Raw genomic sequence first — 21,083 nt, 5'->3', positions numbered from 1 at the left:
ATGGTTCTGATGTGCAAGTAATGCAATGCTTCCGTGATGCATGTCTGCTCTGCTGGATGGTGGACATGTGGAGCAGACGGAGACTGTCCGCATCACCACTATTGCACCCTACTCACATGGTGGTTACAAGTATACCTCTGGTCCATGTTCCAGCTCACTGGCCCTTCTGCATGTGCTGTGGGGTGACCTCCTCTCAGCCCAGGCTCAATGTCATAGCATGACTGACGTGCATGTGTCCTCTGCCTGCATGCGGGTACTCCATGTATGCATGCTCCCTTGCCTCTCCTCTGCCACTTGCACCCCAGTTCCACCTTTGCACTGGTCTGCTTCAATCTTGCCATTGGGTACGGTCCTGTTCATGCGTCCTGTGTACATGCTAACTTCCAGCGGACAATCTGCCAGACATATGCTGTGTGGTACAGCCTTAGTACTTGATGCAGGGTATCTCACTTGTACTGTGCATAGGTCAGATGCCCCGCAGGGACATGAGTGCCCATTCATGCTCCATGTGCATTGCACGCATGCCCCTATGTGTCCTTGACTGGATGATCACTGTAATACAAGTCCTGGGTGACATACATTGCATGGCATCTCATCAGCCTTCCCATGTCAACTGTGGCTCAGAACTGCGTTGCACACATGTTTAGGGTCTGACAATGTGTGTGGCTCCCAGGCCTCAACCTGTTTAATGGCCAATGACTCTGTCCGACTGTTGTAGTGTCTTCTTCACACGTGGGCGGCCTCCAGAGTTTTCATCATGTGTTGCTTACTGTCCCATCATCATTTGCAGTGTTGTCACTTGAATCACATTAAGCTGTTGATGCCAGTCAACACTGCCTGTCAATACACAGGTCTATGGTCAGCCTTTTGATACCATGCTAGGCATCCCTGCTTTTGCACTTGGGTGGAGGGGTGCTTTGCTTGTAGATATGCTACCCATTGAATGCACATTGCACGTGATGCCTGAATTTGACCTTGCACTGCCTTCACATTTCCTGACACACACCATGAAGTCCTTGTACATGTAGGTAGTGAGTGACATACACATTTGCTGCACTGCATAGACCCACTTCTATGCAAACTGCCACCTTTCAACAGGTCTGATTACATAAGCAATTCAAAGTTGACCCAGCATGCATGCCAGGTTCTATTTTGTGTGTTACATGTCTGCCTGATGTGTTTATTGTCGGTGTGTGTGAGTGTTGTGTGCTTCTGACATGTGTAGTGACTTTTTTCTATATATTTTTCAGATGATGACGCAATGGAGCCGGAGGATGGTGTTGTCATGCCAGACACAGGGTTGTTACCACTACATCAACCCAGCACAAGTGGGGGTCGTGGGGAGGTAGGCCACGAAAACCCCCAAGTGCTACAGTCCATCTTGTCTCTGGCTGCCTATGAGTCCAGCCCTGATGACGACTCTGACGTCCATGTCGAGTTGGATGAGCATCAAGTCCATGTGTCAGGGGTGAGTGATTCTGATGTGGACACACCTCTGTCCGCGACACCTGCACTGAGGGGTCAGACAGTCTTGTTACCTCCGCCCGTGGTGGATCGGGACTCAGGGTCACCCTCCACACCAGTCACTGATGTGCCTGGGACATCATGTCGACGGGGGCATGTAGTTCTGCAAGCCGCGGGCAGTGCCAACACAGCGAGGACACCCGGTCCTTGGGTCCCGCAGGGGTCAAGCCCAGCAACTCGGTCGCCACGCGCAACCGCAGTATACTGAGTGGGAGCAAGACATGACTGCCAATCCTGAACGGCAGGGGGCAGCAATGGAGAACATCGCTGAGAGCATGGAGCGTGTGGCCCAATCTGTGCTCCCACTGCTAGGCAGGTGCTTCTCCAGCAGCAGGCGGCACGGTCCACGGCTTGCTCATTCAGGCTGGTCATGGCGGCCTCAGACAGGGCACGCCAGGCTGAAATGTCGTCTCTGCGTCAAGCAATTGCTGCTCATACAGAGGCGCACATGGAGGCCCTGACGGAGGAGTATGCTTCCCTCAAATCCACTCTGGGTGTCCTTCTGATGTCCCAGAGGCAGCGGGCAGAGGAGAGGTTTGCACAGCTTGAGCGTACCATATCGGCTGAGCTACAGGCTTGCCGGGAGGTGCAGCGGTTGTCCATCCAGGCCTTGCAGGAGGAACTCCGTGTTACACGTGCTACCTTGCAAGAGGAAGCACGTGTATCACGTGAGGTTCTGCATGCAGACCTACGTCACATCACCACACAGAACCAGGCTCACCCGTCCGGCAGACTTGCTGCCGTCGAGGGGCAAGCTGCGGCTAGGCGTGGCCAGGCTACTGTGCCACGTCCTCCTTTCTAGGATGAGCCAGACTCGGACCACCATCTATCTCCCACATAGGTCAGGCTTTGCAGGCGTTGAGCCCATGGAGGTTTTTTTTGTGGCTCAGCATCATCACATATGGGTGTTGAGCAGCACCCTGTACCTGCCTCCCCCCCGGGTCGTTTGTGGCCATTTTTGATTTTTCTTTTAGTTTAGTTAGTTAAGTTTCTGTTTGATAGTTAGTTTAATTAGGTAATGTAGGTTTTTCATAGTTAGTGTAATTAGTTAATATAGTTTAAAATTGCTTGTCTATTGTGCTTTCATGTGATGGTGCGGTGCTTTGTGGCGGTTGAAAGCATCCACTGTCTGTTCCAGCTGGCCTCTTCAGGCTTGTCTTGTGTATGTGTTTGCTGCTTGGGGTCCTTGACTCACATATGCCACTCCTGCTTCCCTTATCCATGGGCTCGCAAGGATGGTTCGGTGTAACAGCCTATTACACAAGGGCTTTGGACTGTCATATCTGTGGCATGTCTGGTGCTGTGTAACTTGTGTTAACACCCCTAGTGGGGATGATTGCGGTGTTATTGACCACTGTTCTGCTTTTGCTAGATGGGTTGTTTCATGATTAATGTGTACATTCATTGTTATGCATTGTGTAGTATGTTTCTTATCTTTACTGTACACGTGCGTGTTGCAATTCATGCCGTAGATAGTGTGTTCCACACTTTGGATGTGAAAGACGGACTGATGGTGTGATTTCTGATGTACGTCTCTGACATGTTCCAGTAATGAGATGCCTGAAGAGACACACACAGATGACTCTAAAGCATTAATCATGTGTTTCATGCCCTTTCTGCAGGGGGATGAGACTCCAGACCACCTTTGCCAGCAGACATGGCCCATTGGACGTCTGGATTCTGGACACGTTTGGTGGTGCCCACATGCACATGTGTGCACAAGCAGAGGCACAGGGATTGCAGACATACATCCTAGAACTGCTGACGTGTTTCAAGGGACTCCAGGCAAGGTGAGCAGCACAGGGGGGCACAACACAGCAAAGCTTCCACCAGGCCAGGTGCACATGCAGGCTTAGTAGCAGCACTGACAGTGAGCTTGGACGAATATTGGTGTTGAAGCGCTCAATACAGCTCAGATTTGTTGGTGGACTGATGGCTAGTTGATTGTAAGTTTGTCTGGGCCACCTGCAGGGGCAGTGGCACATACCCTCCGGTCCACCATGGGCCATTGAGGGACTTGTATCACCCATGCAGCCTTCCGTTACATGGAAAGGAGCAGCTCAGAGGGACATACAGCAAGGGACAGACTCGGGTGCAGTGCATTTCATTTCCATGTACATTTTGAAACATGCCTTGCCTATTTTTTTTCGGTCATGGTGGGACACGACTTTTTCTGAAGTCATACCTTGCTATATGCGTCTGTCTGCTTACCCAGGGAACATTGCATGTTGTGTGAATCGTGACACATTGGTGTTCCATTTGCCACGCACCCACCGGCGCCTGACTTACTGCATTGACTGTGTATGAACCATCACAGGGGGAATGTTACGTATGGGTACGAAGCATCCACACTTGATTGTCTGTTTGTAGAGTAGTTTGTTGCTATGGGGCATATTTGGTGGTGTGTTTGTGTGTTATGGGCATGCACCGATTATTAACTGTGCCTCTCTTTGCAGCATTGAAGTGCTCCTGTAACCGGACCTGAGAGTGCGCAGGCAGGAGGCCAGCACTCAAAACCAGAGCTGAGTGTCTTGTTGTTTTTCTTTCAAACTGCTCTACATAGGCTTGCTGGGGGGTGCACTGATGCATGGATGAATGTGTAATTCAATTTGGTATGTTTTTTTTTCCCTAATCACCCCGAGTCCTATCCAATTCTAAACCCAGTACCCTCTACCCGGTGTTCCTGCTTCCCGTACCTATCCAACCAACGTTCCCTAACCCTCTTTCCCCGCTGGGGTTGCGGATGTCTGTGTAAGCCCCAAGCTTGCAGGTGCCAAAACCCTAGAGGGGGTGGTTGGTTCGTGCCACTCCTGCACCAGGACTCCGGAAGGCCCTGACAATGATGTACAAGTTTATGATTGTGTATGTGTTAATGCAAGTACTACATTTTAGTGCATTCCCTACTTTCACGTGTCATTCCTACTCCCCTCTCCTGCCCCTCATTCCAGTTATCCAGTATGCCAACACCTGTCCCGACTGCATATCCCTGACCCTCCTTCCCCACCAGGGTCTCAGAGGCCTGTGTGAGTTTGACCTTGCAGGCACCCAGGCAACGGTGGGGGTGGTTGGTTCGTGCCACTCCTGCGCCTGTACACAGGAGCTGTGACAGTACACATCCGTTCGTAGTACATCATTCTATGTTATGTACCACACATGGTTCACATCCTGTTGTGACATTGTTTTACTGTGCTACCTTGGTTGTTACATCATTGTGGTAGTACTTGGCCTTTGTGAGGTACTGCTACTTCAAGTCATCTACTGGAGGCTGTTCTGGTTCGTTTTTCTGCCTTGGATTTGGTGTCTTTGCAAATGAAGGTGGACCCTGAGGGTGCAGGCAACCTTTTACACACAAGGTGGGAGATGGTGACGAAGGGGAAGGGTGATCCTGTGGCCAGGTGAAATTGAGGGTTGAAGGCTCCATGACCCAGGTGCAGTTGTTCAGTGGGTCATATTCATTTGTGAGGGAGGGGGGGTGTTTTGTTGTTGATAGTTGCCTTGTCCTGCAGTGTGATGGGAACCCTGACATTGTAATTGTGGTATCCTATGTACATGATGTGTTCTGCTGATCAATCCATGTTCATGTTTTGTGTTTACGTTTCAGGTGTGTGGGGATAGTTGTGGTTTGACATGCTGGGGTGTACACATGGTGAATGTTCACATGTGATGTGTAGAGGACACTGATGGTCACTTGATTGCACATGCATTTGTTGAGTGCATATCCTTACTGACCCGCACACTCGCACTATGATGCACTACATGTACAACCACCCTTCGATATCCACGTGTACACTCTGTTTGCCTTCTGCTGCCCACTGTGTCCCTGCAGCACATGTTCTGTGACCAATTATGGATCCTGTACATGCCGAATTTGCTTTTTGATGTGGTTTGTCGCTTAAATGTGATGCTCAGGGTGTGCATCACACACAATGGCTGTTCACTGTGCTGTGCGCTAAGCAGTGTGTTTCAGGAGTTGGACACAGCACACAAAAGCTGCAGTGTTGATTTTGCAATGCACAATGTGCATGCAGACAGGCATTCATTGTTATGTTGTGGCTACTAGTACTAGTTTTGTGATGCATTTGGGAATGACTTATTTTGGGTGGGAGGTTGTTGGTCAGTCATTTCATCTGATTCCATCTCAGGCATCATTGTCTGATGCCAATTTACATTTTTCACATGGCAATGTGTACCTTATTGGTACTGTGTTGGTGTATGGCTATTGCTTGCCATGTCATGTTGTGGTTTGGGAAGGTCTGAGTGACATAACAGTGATGGTCATGGCCTGTTTTGCAGGTGTGTGTGATTCACACCTTGCATGTCAGGGTCAGCCGCTTCTCGAAGCAACGGCTGGGGGTAGATCTCTCTCTGCGGCAGGGGCCTCCCTCTGGAACAGCCTTCCTGCCTCCCTGAAACTTGAGGAGAGTCATCTCCGGTTCCAGAAGCACCTCAACACCTTTCTCTTTGCTTCTGCTTTCTCTCTCCCTCTCCCTTGCTAATTTCTTCACTGAAACTGCACTGAATCTGCAACTGGGCCACTCTCACTGACCTCGGTCCCTGGCCCAGCCACTCTCCACTTGCACTGCCTCCCTGGCAACCCCTGCACTGCGGGACTGTCTCTGTATCCCTACAGCCCCCCCTTCCCAGCACTTGTCTGCACTTACCTTTGCACTTGCCACCAGCGGGCCTATTTATTTATTTTTTATTCTACTTACCCTGTACTGCACTCCCCCCTCCCCTTCCACTTGCACTTTTTCCTTCCCCCTACCCCTGCACTTGCGCAATCTAAATGACACCTGGCACAATCTAAATGACACCTGGCCTAGTAGGGTCGCTGTCTGTCTTCCCTTGTTCCCCCCTCCCTGCCTCGTTGCGCCTTGAAACACTTGTGTATAGGCGCGTTACAAATGGCATATCATATCATATCATATCATATATCATAGTTGTGCCTTTTGGTCACACAGGATAGCTTGTGTTTAAGTAGCTAGGGATGCACACAATGTGGCACTTCCATGGCAACAATCTCAGGGTGGTAAGGTTGTGACAGTTGACTGTCTCTTTGTCATCATCGATTGTCACCTGGTATGTGCCAGGCCTGTGTGCACTCCGCAGGGGTGGGAGTTTAGGTGAAAAATATGGCCACAAGCTGGTTCCGGGCTTCCTCGCCACATGCCCTATCCCCTTCCATTGGCAGCGCCTGTGCCTGTGGTTGGGGATGTGGGGGCACCACCATGCCCACCGGTACGCCCTGCCGTGTTTCAACATTGTGCAGGACACATCTTGCCACAATGATCCTGCACACTACTGGGGGTGAATAGAGTAGCTGCCCGCCAGAGCGGTCAAGGGAGCGGAAGCGTGACTTGAGCACTCCGAATGTGCGCTCCACTATGGCCCTGGTTGCAATAAGGGCCGCTTTGTATCTTACCTGGGTTGGTGTGGTGGGGTTCCAGATTGGCGTCATCATGTGGTTGCTCAGAGGGTAGGCACTGTCCCCTGGGGAGGTGAAAATGGTTGTGTTTATTGGGGTTTGTGTATTTGTGCGTGTGTGTGTGTGACATGCATGCATGTGCAAGGGCATTTGTACTCACCTAGGAGCCTTGTGTCGCCATGCTGCCCAGCTTCCAGGGCCCGGCTCAGGGCAGACATTCTGTATATGAAACTGTCATGGGTGGAGCCAGGGTAGTTTGCATAGACAGAGGTGATGATTCCCTTTGCATCACATACCACCTGTATGTTGATGGAATGCCAGTGCTTGCGGTTTCGGTAGATGTGGTCAGTGGCCCTAGGTGGACGTAGGGCCACATGAATGCAATCTATGGCACCAAGCACTTTGGGGAAGTGTGCCACCCTGTAAAAATCCAGGACAACGTCCTGCCTTTCTGCGGGTGTTCTGGGCATGTATATGTGCCTGCGGACTGAGGGGCGCGCTGTCATGATTGCCAAGACCTGGTGTAGGCAGCGTGACTGCCTGGCCTTTGAGACCCCCCCCCACTATGGCAGTGGTCCGCTGAAATGACCCAGTGGCCAAAAAATGCAGGACATTGAGCCCCTTCTCCAAGGGGCTCAATGCTTGGGAGCAAAGGGTGGAGGATGTAAGGTCATCTTCCCACTCACTGACCAGGTCTAGGATGATGGTGTCCCACGATCAGTGCTGCGACAAATGGGGCATTCATCGTAGCTGTATATACCTGTTTGTTTTTTGCGCGCACTTTTATGCTGTGCGCGGGGACACTTCCGCCTGCCTTCGTGTGGCGGACGCGTTGATGCCTGTGCGCGTCTTTTGCCATGCGCGGGTTACCCGTATTCGAATCCATGAATACGGGTTGTTCGCATGCATGTGGGCGTTTCCGTGTAGTTCCGTGCAGTACTTCCCCATTCCGCGTGTTATGCCCACTGTTCCGCCCACTTTTGTTGTCTGCGCCGCGCTATGTGCGCTTTTGCTGTGCGCGTAGCACACGCCGTTTGATGACGTGTGTGCCCGTGTGCGACATGCATGGATTTGGCGCATGACCAGCGGGAAACTAGCGCAGCGCCTTCCTTGTATCGCACGCGTGCGCTTGATTTCTCGCGCTTGCGCCACCTTGCGCCTGCTTGCGCTGGGATTTTCGGCTCACGTTTGTTCCATGAATCGACCCCTCAATGAAGTGTTTACATATATTAATAATATACTTCACAGAATACACTTTACCTATGAGTTGTACTCTGAAAAAAAAATTCTTAGACAAAGAGATTAATATTAAAGAAGGTACTTTGCAATCTACAGTCTAAATTAAACCTACAGACAGGGACAACACTCTTTTAGCTTAGAGGTTTCACCCTCCTACACTGTTCAAAGGTATTTCATTCAGTCAACAGGAAGAGAAAATAGAGCTTAAGAAGAGATTTGTGGACGGAGAATACATAGATGACATTGACAGTGCAGCACTTTCAAAAGTGCAACAAACATCAAGAGAAGAGCTGCTTAAAGTGAAGCAAAACATGAAAGATCTGAAATTAGTTTTTCTGAACAGAGTAATGATATCAGAGAAGCAGTGACAAACAATTGGCAAATCTTTGATCATGATTCTCTCTGGAATTTTCAGGTACAACCACCATGTGCTTGTAGGAAAAGTTCAGCTTTACGTAGTCAACTTGTTAGAGCATTGTATATAGTTGACAACTGATCTACGGGGAAATTTAAGGGGACATTGCTCTGCAATAATTGCCTGCACTGCCATAATATCGGAAACTGTAATTTCTTTCTATATCCTGGCACAGGGTAGAAAATCAAACTTAACCATACATCAACATGTGATGCCAGCCATATCATCTATGGAATGAAATGCTAGTGTGATGTTTTCATTATATTGAATTGACAACTCGTAAAGTGAAGTTGAGGTTGACAGAACATTAGTTCAACTTGAGGACTAAAAATAAGAAATCAGCATTAGTCGAACATTGTTTAGAAAGCAGGTACCTCATCTCTTAGATGAGATTTGTCATGTTAAAGAAATGTCAACTTCCAAAGAGGGAGGGGCCCTCGATCAGATTTTGGCAAGACGTTGTACCTTTTGGTCTACCAGGCTTGACACATTGAGTCCCTTATGTATTAACACAGAGCAGGATTAAGGATTCTTCCTATGCATGTTTCTATCTTTAATCTAATTATGTTGCATTTCATACAGTCATATGTATTATACACAGGCTGGATGTTTTCACTTATGTATTTCAATTTACTGTGTTATAACACTGTGATTCTTTAATATATATTCTCTCTTTCACACATACTATTGGACATTTTAATGTTGTGTCTTATACCACTTTATACTTGCCATGTTCCCTTCATATGAACATGTATCTTTGGACGATTCTGCTGGTTTTAAATACTAATTTGTTGTTGGTAGGCCACTACTCCTAAAATGAAGCCTCAGTAGTTTCAACATATTCTTACTTGCAGAGACATTCTAGCCTCCTTTCAGGACAGTTTGACTTCTGTTTTTGACGCGATTTCGCAGGCTTTCACTATTCCATTTAACAGAGTTTCAGGCAGTTTCAGGTTTGATTCCCCTTGGCCTCATGGGCCAACGGAATTAGTACGCTTTTTATTGGCAGACTATTCCAGAATATATGGTTCTCTAAGTGTACTTGTTTTTTAAGAACACTTATGCTATTGCATATCTTATACACTCATAAGAATTAGATTATATCTTTGTGAAGAAGGAGCAAACAGTAGACTTGCTCTCAGAAGAAAGTGTAAGCACACAGATAGACTACATTTATCTTTACATTATAGTGTATGATATTCTCATTTTATAATGATATATGTTTTTTCAGGACGATAACTTTGCCAGTGGATTGATACTTACAGGGTAATTCATAGAATTTCGCACAAAAGTCTCGCACACGGCTGGCGCACAGTGTCCCCGTGCGATACACTGCGCCAGCCGCATGCGATAAAATCCATTTCATCGCACAGCGTATTAATGGATTTTAGCCCCCAAAACCAGCCGTGGTGCAGAGTGGTGCAGCGACCCTGCAGCAGCGCCAGTTACGCCCCCAAGAACGCCCTCGCGCAAGGAAAATCCATCAAAATCCCCAATTCATCCCAAATGTCTGCGCTAACCCTGGACCAGTTTACAGGGCTGCCAAACAGCAAACGTCAAGCGGGGTCCGTGTATTACTGGGCTGCGTGGGAAGTTTCACACGCGATTGGCCCTGTGCGAGCGGGGTACGTGTATAACTGGGGAGCGTGGGAAGTTGCACACGCGATTTCAGCAGGGTACATGTATTACTGGGGTGCGCGGGAAGTTTCACACACGATTTTAGCAGGGTACATGTATTACTGTGGTGTGCGGGAAGTTTTACACGCGATTGGCCCTGTGCGAGCGGGGTACCTGTATTACTGGGGTGCACGGGAAGTTTCACACGCGATTGGCCCTTGTGCGAGTGGGGTACATGTATTACTGGGGTGTGCGGGAGGTTTCACACACGATTGGCCCTGTGCGAGCGGGCACATGTATTACTGGGGTGCGCGTGAAGTCTCACATGCGATTGGCCCATTGTGAGAGGGGTACGTGTATTACTGGGGTGCGCGGGAAGTTTCACACGCAAATTCAGCAGGGTACGTGTATTTCAGGGGTGCGCGGGAAGTTTCACACGCGATTTCAGCTGGGTACGTGTATTACTGGGGTGCGCGGGAGGTTTCACACACGATTGGCCCTGTGCGAGCGGGCACATGTATTACTGGGGTGCGCGTGAAGTCTCACATGCGATTGGCCCATTGTGAGAGGGGTACGTGTATTACTGGGGTGCGCGGGAAGTTTCACACGCAAATTCAGCAGGGTACGTGTATTTCAGGGGTGCGCGGGAAGTTTCACACGCGATTTCAGCTGGGTACGTGTATTACTGGGATGCGTGGAAAGTTTCACATGCAAATTCAACAGGGTACGTGTATTTCAGAGGTGCGTGGGAAGTTCCACACGCGATTGTCCTGGGTACGTGTATTCCAGGGGTACGCGGGAAGTATCACACGCAAATTCAGCAGGGTAAGTGTATTTCAGGGGTGCGCAGGAAGTTTCACACGCGATTCCATCAGGTCACGTGTATTTCAGAGGTACGCATGAAGTTTCACACGCAAATTCAGCAGGGTACGTGTCTTTCAGGGGTGTGTGGGAAGTTCCACACGCGATTGTCCTGGGTACGTGTGTTCCAGGGGTGCGCGGGAAGTCTCACACGCAAATTCAGCAGGGTACGTGTATTTCAGGGGTGCGCGGGGAGTACTACACGTGATTTGGCCGTGTGGGTCCTCCCAGGTTTTCCCTCTACACACTCCATGGCCCCTGCAGGCAGCCCACACCACAGGGGACTATCCTGCACCCCTGCTCATGTCCTGCAGGCAGCCCATCCACCATGGGCATGCCCCCCAGCCAAGCCACATGTCGCCTTGCACTACTGATCAACAACGCATGTCCCCCAGCACCCCCACCCCCCAGCACTGTGGGGCACCTGCCAGCAGGCCCCCACTCATGTCCAACTCATGTCCCCCTGCACCCCCACCCCCCAGCAGTCAGGGGCACCGTCCACCAGGCCCCCACTCATGTCCCCCTGCACCCCCACCCCCCAGCAGTCAGGGGCACCCTCCACCAGGCCCCCACGCATGTCTCCCAGCACCCCCAACCCCCAGCAGTGCAGGGCACCCTCCACCATGCCCTCACACATGTCTCCCAGCACCCCCACCCCCCAGCATCCAGGGGCACCCTCCACCAGGCCCCCACTCATGTCCAACTCGTGTCCCCCTGCACCCCCACCCCCCAGCATCCAGGGGCACCCTCCACCAGGCCCCCACTCATGTCCATCTCATGTCCCCCTGCACCCCCATACACCAGCAGTCAGGGTCACCGTCCACCAGGCCCCCACTCATGTCTCCCAGCACCACCACCCCCCAGCAGTGCAGGGCACCCTCCACCATGCCCCCACACATGTCTCCCAGCACCCCCACCCCCCAGCATCCATTAGCACACTCCACCAGGCCCCCACACATGTCTCCCAGCACCCCCACCCCCCAGCATCCAGGGGCACCCTCCACCAGGCCCCCACACATGTCTACCAGCACCCCCACCCCCCAGCAGTGCAGGGCACCCTCCACCATGCCCCCACACATGTCTCGCAGCACCCCCACCCCCCAGCACTGTGGGGCACCTGCCAGCAGGCCCCCACTCATGTCCAACGCATGTCCCCCTGCACACCCACACCCCAGCACTGTGGGGCACCTGCCAGCAGGCCCCCACTCATGTCCAACTCATGTCCCCCTGCACCCCCACCCCCCAGTATTCAGGGGCACCCTCCACCAGGCCCCCACACATGTCTCCCAGCACCCCCACCCCCCAGCACTGTGGGACACCTGCCAGAAGGCCCCACTCATGTCCCCCTGCACCCTCACCCCCCCAGCTTTGTGGGGCACCCTCCACCAGGCCCCACTCATGTCACCCAGCACCCCCACACCCCAGCACTGTGGGGCACCCTCCACCAGGCCCCCACTCATGTCTCCCAGCACCCCCACCCCCCAGCAATGTGGGGCACCCTCAACCAGGCCCCCACTCATGTCCCCCTGCACCCCCACCCCCCAGCAGTGCGGGGCACCTGCCAGTAGGCCCCCATGCATGTCCCCCTGCACCCCAACCCCCCAGCACTGTGGGACACCTGCCAGCAGGCCCCCACTCATGTCCCCCTGCACCCCCAGCAGGCCCCCATACATGTCCCCCCAACACCTCAGGATGATCCATAATCATGGCCCCCATGCCCACTCAATACACTGCCTACGCCACCCCAGTCCGAACACACCACCAGGTAAGACATCCACCCGACAAAGAAATCACCAGCACATGATGCATCCCAAATGGCTAGTCTGCACATCAACACATATCCGTCAAACCCACACAATGACAGCATGTGAATGATAGAACAAACATTGTGACATGCATGAAACCAAAGAGAGAATACCACACATTAAAGTACAAAATTATAATGTATTAAACAGAAAAGCAAGGCAATGAAATGGAACAGAAGAAAATGGAAATAATAAATGAAATCCAGCATGTCCAATAAATGAAAAAGATGCATGAAATCCAAATAAAAGGCAATCCAAAAAGCAAGTCTCCAAAGTGTCAGTCTGAGAAAATAAACCCAATGTTCCAAAATAAGAAAAAAACATTGCTCCATGTGAAAAAAAAATCAAAAATCCAAATCCATTGTCAAACTATGTACAAGGTGAACATCCAGGGTCCATGTGCCCAATCCTTTAAATGAAACCTATAAAATAAAATACTACCTAATGAAGAACTATATACAAGAAGTTGGGGCATTGTCCAAGTGCCCCAAAACAAAACAAAACCGAAAGGAAACTTAACACTAAAGAACTATTTAAAAGGGCAGCGGGCTAGTCCGACGGCTCACTTCTGGATGTTCCGGGCCAGGGCATCATCAAACTCCTGCTCAATGTCCCGGAGGCGGTCCTCCTCCATGGCCCGAGGGTCCGGAGACATGTTCTCCTCCAACTCCCTGCGGATTGTCTCAAGGCACTCGGCCCGCCTCATAGCCCTCCGCATGGAGTTCTCCGCCCTGACCATCGTGAGCCGTGCCTCTTCCGCCCGCTGCCGCTCCGCATCTATGGCGTGGCCCAACCGCTGCCACACGGAAGACACTTCCCGTCCTGGGTCCTCCTGCCCTCCGGACGATGCCTGCCTCTCCGATGTCGAAGGCCCCGAGCCATTATGGCTCCCACCTCGTTGCAGCTGCTGCTGTGCCTGGGCCCGTGCCCTGGCTCCTGCTGCCTGCACATCCTCCACCGACCAGGGTGCAGTCTTTGATGTGGCCACCCCTGCTGGACATCCGACTCCCGACTGTGGCAGGGATGTGTCCTCCACCAGCCTGGCCACACCGTTAGAGGCAGCTCCACAGGGCACCCAGGTGACAAATGGGTGGAAAGATGGCACGGAGGACGACTGGCACATAGGGTGTTCAGTTGAGGAGGGGGTCGGAACAAGCTCCAGCAAACGCAGGAATCCGGCCTGAGTGACCTGTCCCAGTAGGCCGACACGGTCAACGAGCCATTCGAGATGACGTGCAGTCTCCTCATGAAAAGACTGCAGGTCACCTCGCATGGCCCGTTGATGCAACGCCATACCAGTCAGGTCAGGCTCAACCCGTACCTGGATAGACACGTCCGCAGGCAGAGGAAGGCCAGTTGTTGTAAGCTCATCCCCTGCCTGAAAACGGGTCTGGATGTGGGCATCCCTGCTGGTGCAAGATGATGCAGTGACAGGATCAGGGACAGGATTGCACACAGGCACCACCGCGGCGGCCTGTGCTGCCTCCTGTCCCTGGTCCTGCACTGCACCACTAGCACCAGTGGAATCCCCACCTCCAGACCCCGTCTCTGTCGCTTGCACGGCCTCCTCCTCCACCAAACACCCCACCAACCTGGATGACTCCTTGCCATCTTCCCCCGTTGGGCCCTGTGGGGTCCCAGCTGCCCCTTCTGCTACCGAGGAGTCCAACTCCGACCCTGCCTCTTGAACCTCCCCCCGGCAGCTGCGACCTGGGATGCAGCACCGGACTCCTCACTCCCCGACAAGATGACAAACTGGGAGGGGAGCCGGGCCTTGCGTCTCCGGCTGGCGGTGCAATCCCTTCCGCTGTGCTCCACAGCACCTTCTCCGCCCTCTTCATCAGTTGATGCTGCAGACAGGGAGAAATAAAAGACAGGGATCAGGGCACTGTACAATGGACACATACACACAAGACAGTTGTACATGAGTGGCATTTGGAAACCTCAGACATGGCATCACATTCGCCAACACACATGTCATTTCAACTCACACACATGAGCCATACACAGCCATATTGCAACAGCCAGCACCATCCATACACATACAACAGCATGAGCAGGCAAAGGTGAGCCTGACATCACATGCAACACAGGGAGTGCACTACACATGCACACACACCACCACACTTGCATGCATGTGTACACCTCTGCCAACTGTTGCAGTGTTCAGATTGGCATCCATGTCACATCTGCCAATCAGGCTTCCACATCCCGCTGTCACATGCATCCATGTTGCATCACTGTTGCACCCTTGTCAAATACACACACATGCACATGTACACAGTGCTGATTCATGCAGCTGAAACCAACATCCATGTGTGACATCACGAACATGCCTACTTACATACACATTCATCCGAACATGTGTGCCCACACATCTGCATTTGGCATGCAAGCCTACACACACAAGCACCATCCATGTCTCACACATGAGAGCCCTCGCATGTGTTAACCTCATGGCCCTGTACACCCCCCCCATACTTTGCCCCATAAAAACACATGTGCAACCTGCACACTACTGGCGCACCACCAGACGCACAGCTTACAATCATGATGCATGTTCACTTACCGCTCGACTCCAGACGGGTCTGCCTCTCAAGAACCTGGACGTGGAGCGCTGGGGATTTGAGTTCCAGGACCCTCATCTGATCGTCCGACAAGTGGCCCCGGCGCCCCTTAGCATCCTCTGCCTTCAAGAGGCGCCGGGCCATGTTGAGGGTCCTGGACCTGAAGTCCTCCCAGCGCTTCTTGACATGATGGAATAGTCGGACTGCCACTCCCTCCGCGTTGATGGCAGTCACGATGTCCGTCCAGATCCGAGTCCGTCCTTCCTTGTCGGCGCGCAAACTTCCAAAGAGGGCATCATACTGCCCCAGGACTTGCTCCACCAGGACACCAACTTCAGTGGCAGTGAAGCTGGTGCCCCTCTGCCTCTCTGGCCGGGGGTTGCCAGTGGTGCCAGATGTTGCAGTGCCCGACATGACAACCCCAGAGGCAGGAGTGGGTCGGCAACTGGGTCCTGGGGCTGGTATGTGGAGCGATGGAATCCCAGTCGGGAGTCTTCGGTTCCAGCAGGGGTGGTCACAGCAACAGCATCCCTGGCTGATGTGCAGGCAGCAAATGGCAGGACACGTGGGCAGTAGGCAATCAGGCAGCAGCAGATGGCAGGTGGGAGCGTGCTCGACTCTCTGGGGGACAGTAATTCGGCCTTCTGGGCAGGAGCGTGGTCTTCCGTGTGCTTACGCGTGGCCAGCTTGATACGGAGTGATTTGGCACGTGAAAATCAAGCACATCTGCGTGTAATTCAAGGAAAGGGCCTTAGCGCGTAAGTGCGTCAGCACACATACACAAATTCATTGGCCCAAAGGCCCCTAGCGTGTAGGCGCGTCTATGATATTACGCACACGTCCGTTTTCCATGGCGCGTAGAAAAAATAAGCACGTCAGAGTGTCATAGCGTGCAATTGGTGGAAAGGGCCTCAGCGCGTATGCGCGTCTGTGACGTGCGTGCGCGGGCGTTTCCCTATGACTGCACGTCAGAGTGTCAGCTCATGTAATTGGAGGATAGGGCCTTAGCGCGTACACGCGGAAGTGACGCTGGACGTGTGGGCATGTTTAAAAGGTACTTGTAGAACGCCATTTCCTTGTACGTGCTTTTCGTGGAGAGCGAGTGGGTGAAATCTGTACTTCTTATCGGTTCACATGCGATTTACTTCACGGCGTTCCAAGTTCGTACTCGCTGTTACCTCTGACAGCTTTTTCTCTTTTTGTCTTTATCCTGGGCCTGTTTCCTCAAACAGTGTTCACTTCTTCTGTTGTCCTGTCTCCTCAGACAGCGTACAATTCTTCTTTTGGCGGGGGTGTTGCCAACACGCACACGCGCGTATTTTTCACGAGATTTTTCCTGGCAGATGGTGAGTCGCGCACGTATTTAACATCTGTGCTTGCCCCGTGTGTTGCGTACCCCTTTAGAGGTTAGTCTAGGCTGCGTGTGACATGCATACATTCATTTTTGTGTTTCTGGGTGCCACAGTGTAGTTCAGGTTTATTTTTCCACGCACGTGGTCTAGGAGGGGTTGCATGCACATTATCTCCCTTTTTTGGGGTGCCTGTGCGTTGCGTGACCCGTCATCTTCCCCCAGGGGTCACATACAGCCTTGCTAGAGCACTAGGGTACGAATTCCATCTAGTACCCTACCCCTTCGACCCCCAATTGCCCAGGACAATAGTTTACTGCAACTCCCATATGCACAACATCAGTGCCATGGTTGGGAGGCGAGCACGCGGTAAGGGTAGCAAAGGTGGCCGAGCCACAAGAGGTGGCCGTGGTGGATATGGTAGGGGACGTGGCCCGGACTTGCAGTCATAGCCCCCTATGTGTGGGTGACCAGTCAGGGACACCCATGCCCCCCTGGTTGAGGGTAACGTGGCTGACACCATCCCTGCTCAGCCCTTGTTGGACCAGCCCATTGTGGCACCAGACCTGGCACAGGGTGACTCCATGGCTTACTTCCAGGTCAGCAGGTCTCGGCCACGTGTGGTGGTGCACGTTGGTGTCACCAGGCCACGTGGATCAGGGGCAGCTATGTCATCTGCTGCCCCGAGTAGGCAGGGTGGGGAGGCTGCAGGGGCAGCTGCGGCTCCATCCACCTCAGCTCTGAGTCTCCCATGCCAGGACAGTGTCGGTCCCAGTCCATCCTGCTGACGTTCCCCCTGACTACATCACACTTCAGCTAATGCCTGCACCAAGTCCCATGGTGAGTGTTCATTCCCACACTCCTAGTCCACAGTCCACCGGGGCTCCTGCCCCTAGTGTCCAGAGCGGCGTAGGACACTCAGGATCCCCACCACCTTCCAAGCGGAAGAGGAAGAGTGCTCGTCCAGTACAGGCTGATGCCCAAGACACGGCTACACAGTCCGGCCCACCAAGGAAGCCCAGCTTCAATCAGGCCGAACTTGATGCACTTGTGGAGTATGTGTCCGCACATGTCAGCGAAATGGTGATTACTGCAGGATGCAAGACCACACCTGCACAATGTCAGGCACACTGGCAGACCATCACGGACATCATAAGTGCCCTTGGATTCGTGAGGCACACAGCTAATGATTGCTACAAGTGCTGGAATGACCTGAAGCGCAGGGCAAAGAAAAAGCTGGCCTCAAGTCATGCCGCAACTCTAGTGGCAGGAGGTGGGTCTCCAGCAGAGGACATAGAACTCACTCCACATGAGTATGTTGCTGGGACCTACATCACGGAGGAACAGATCCAAGGCGTGGGAGACCTGCCAGATTACGAGAAATTGTCCGGTGAGTGCACATGCATGTGTGTGTCATCCATGTGCATGGTGTGTGTGTGAGGGCTTCTGATTGAGTGCCAGGTGAGGGTGTGTGTGCCTGAGTGGTTTGGGTCACCCATGTGCTTCATCCAATACATTCTGCGCACCAGGGTTTGGGTATTGCAGTATCCCTTCTGACGACAGTAGACATTCAGCCCAACCTCACGCCAGTTGCCCTTGAAGTGTCATCTTGCCACATGTCATGATCTCTGCTTCCAAAAGGTCAGGGTTTTCCCAACTCCCTTGGAAGCAGATCCATAACCCAGGTTCCGAGTGCCAACCAGTCCCAATTGGGACCTTTTGGACCCAGTCCTGGCGCCAGTGGCACCAGGCTCATAAATATGCCCAGTCCCAGCACTGGAAGCGCCGGGCTCATAATGCTTGGGTGGACTTACCTGCAGCAGACCATGCTGCTTACTTGCCTGCCAGTTGAGCCTCTGATCCTCTTCTGTTTGGAACTACTTTTCCTGTTGGGTGGGGCTGGAGCCACTCCCTAGATTTAGAACACTGGAACTCTTCTGGAAGGCAGGAACTCTTTTCTTACCAGGAACTCTTTTCTTACTTAGGCGTGGCTGTGGAAGGAGACACCTAAGCACTACAGGAGGCTATTTAAACCACACCCGGTGGATGAATCTTGCTTTGTGTTATTCTGCACCCTCTGCAGCAGGACGCTCATTGTGTCTTCTGCATCCAGTCCTGGGCCTAAGGAAAAAGGCTTACCATCCTGAATCCAGTCTTCAGCAACACCTATAAAGACAAGAAAGAACAGGTTAGCATTCCGGCATCTAAAAGGCAAAGGCTTACCTACTCTTCGTGCGCTCCGGAGGTCTTCACACTGCATTCCGGCATCTGAAAGGCAAAGGCTTACCAACTCTTCGCACGCTCCGGAGGCCTTCGGCGCTGCATCCGCATCTGAAAGACAAAACAAGGTGCGTTTAAAGACATTGGGGAACTTTAATACTCACGTGCCATTACTCCTTTCCGCATCTAATCCAGTGGGTATTCCGGCACCCTGCAGCCGCTCCGAACTCGTACCTGCAAAATAAAAAGACAGTTAGAGCGCATCGTGAAGCAGGCAACAAGCGCTTACTCACGTGCTTCCAGGCGCTTCTATTCATCACACGGGCTCCATCTTCAACTCCATCGCCGGAACCCTGCAACACAAGTGACATCATTACTAAAGACTTTAAAAAGACATTTGAATGATTCGAAACTTACCGTTCGTGCAGTAAACGACGGACAGCAGTCCTCTGAAGTTAAGAGGCCTGCGCTACCTATCCAGTGAAGGAACTGGCTACAGCACCCTGCCCCGAGGCAGATGGAGAGCTCGGCAGTCACTTACCTAAGGTGAGAGCGTTAACCTTTGGGGGTCTACAGGAGAGGAGAAGAGGAAAGAGATAGGGACACCACAATAACCCCAGTTCATTAACCCCATATTTTCTATCTGCAGACATCTTACTCTCCACGTCAGGCATACAGTGCACAGAGGTCCAGCCCAAAGAGCCAACCGGGTGCTACACATCACCTTTGAAGATACGGTAGTCGCCCAGTCAAGACCGGCGCCTCTGCGAGAATCAGGTGAGCGTTACACCACAACATAGTTGCATATTATTCTGTGTTCATTCAGGCTGATTGTTTGCATTCCACCACTTTCACTAGGCATTTCTCAGTCCTATTGTCACATGTGTGACATGGCTATGGTACATGCCATCTGTGTGATGGCATGTGTCATGTATGTGTATTGGACATGCCAATCACAGGCCAATGTGTGATGGCACTGTTAGCCAGCATGCAGCAAATGTGTTCGTCTTCCATCTTGGTGTAATCAATGTGTGCTATTTGCCTCCCCTTCATACGCAGTGACGGTGCATGCATGGGAGGGTTATAGTCATGAGGGACATGTGTCAATGAAGTACTGTTTCTGTTGCTTCTCAGCCCTAATTGTGTGCCATGGTGCTAATGCCTGTTCCCATTTCTTTTCTTTCATGTCTTTGCAGGGGATGATGCACTTGATAAAGCTGGGGTTGTGGAGATGGTGCAGACCCAGGAGGGGTCTCAGGCCTGACCGGGCACCAGTGAGGGACGTGGTGTGGTGGTGGGTGAGAACCCACACTTGCTGCAGACCATCATCTCAAGGGGTGTCTCTGGGTGCACCTCCCCCGAGCTCTATTCAGGTGTCGATTCGGATGATGAGACCTATGTGCGGTCGCAGGTAAGTGTTTCTGGGAGGGATTCTGTAGTGTCCAACCCACCTGCACCAGGGGTAGAACCCTCAATGGGGATGTCAGTGTTGGTAGGTCCGCCTTTGGTGGTTACGGATGCAGGGTCACACTCCGCAACATCTGATCCTGTTCCTGGGCCAGCAGATCAGAGGGGGAATGCAGTCCTGCAGCCTCAGGCAGTGCCGGAACAGCAAGGCACAGTTCGCCTTGCCCCAGACAGGTGTGATGCCCGCCGACGCGGTGGCCGTACGCCACCTGGCAATACCGCATGGGAGCAATCCATATACGGTATGGCAAACCAACAGGCAGCATCATCTGAGATGATGGCTCAGGCCATGGATAGGGTGGCCACTTCCATTGTCCCCCAAGAAAGGCTGATGGAACAACTACAGCAGGCAACAGACTCCATTTGCCAGTCACACAGGGAGGACATGTTGGCGTCCAACAGGGACAGGCGGGCGGCACTGGAGACTCTGCGGGAAGCCATTTCTATTGAGTCCCAGGGCTACAGGGAAGTCCGGAGGGTGGAACTCCGTCAGCTCAGGGTGACTCTTGTTGAGCTTGAGGCTTCAACTGACACGAAGACAGAACAGCAGCTGGAGCGGCTCACATGTACTCTCTCAGCTGAGATGCAGGCAAC

Source organism: Ambystoma mexicanum, chromosome 2q, assembly GCF_040938575.1.
Source record: "Ambystoma mexicanum isolate Mex_15411 chromosome 2q, UKY_AmexF1_1, whole genome shotgun sequence".
NCBI lineage: Eukaryota > Metazoa > Chordata > Amphibia > Caudata > Ambystomatidae > Ambystoma > Ambystoma mexicanum.
Note: the sequence above shows the minus strand (reverse complement) of the source record.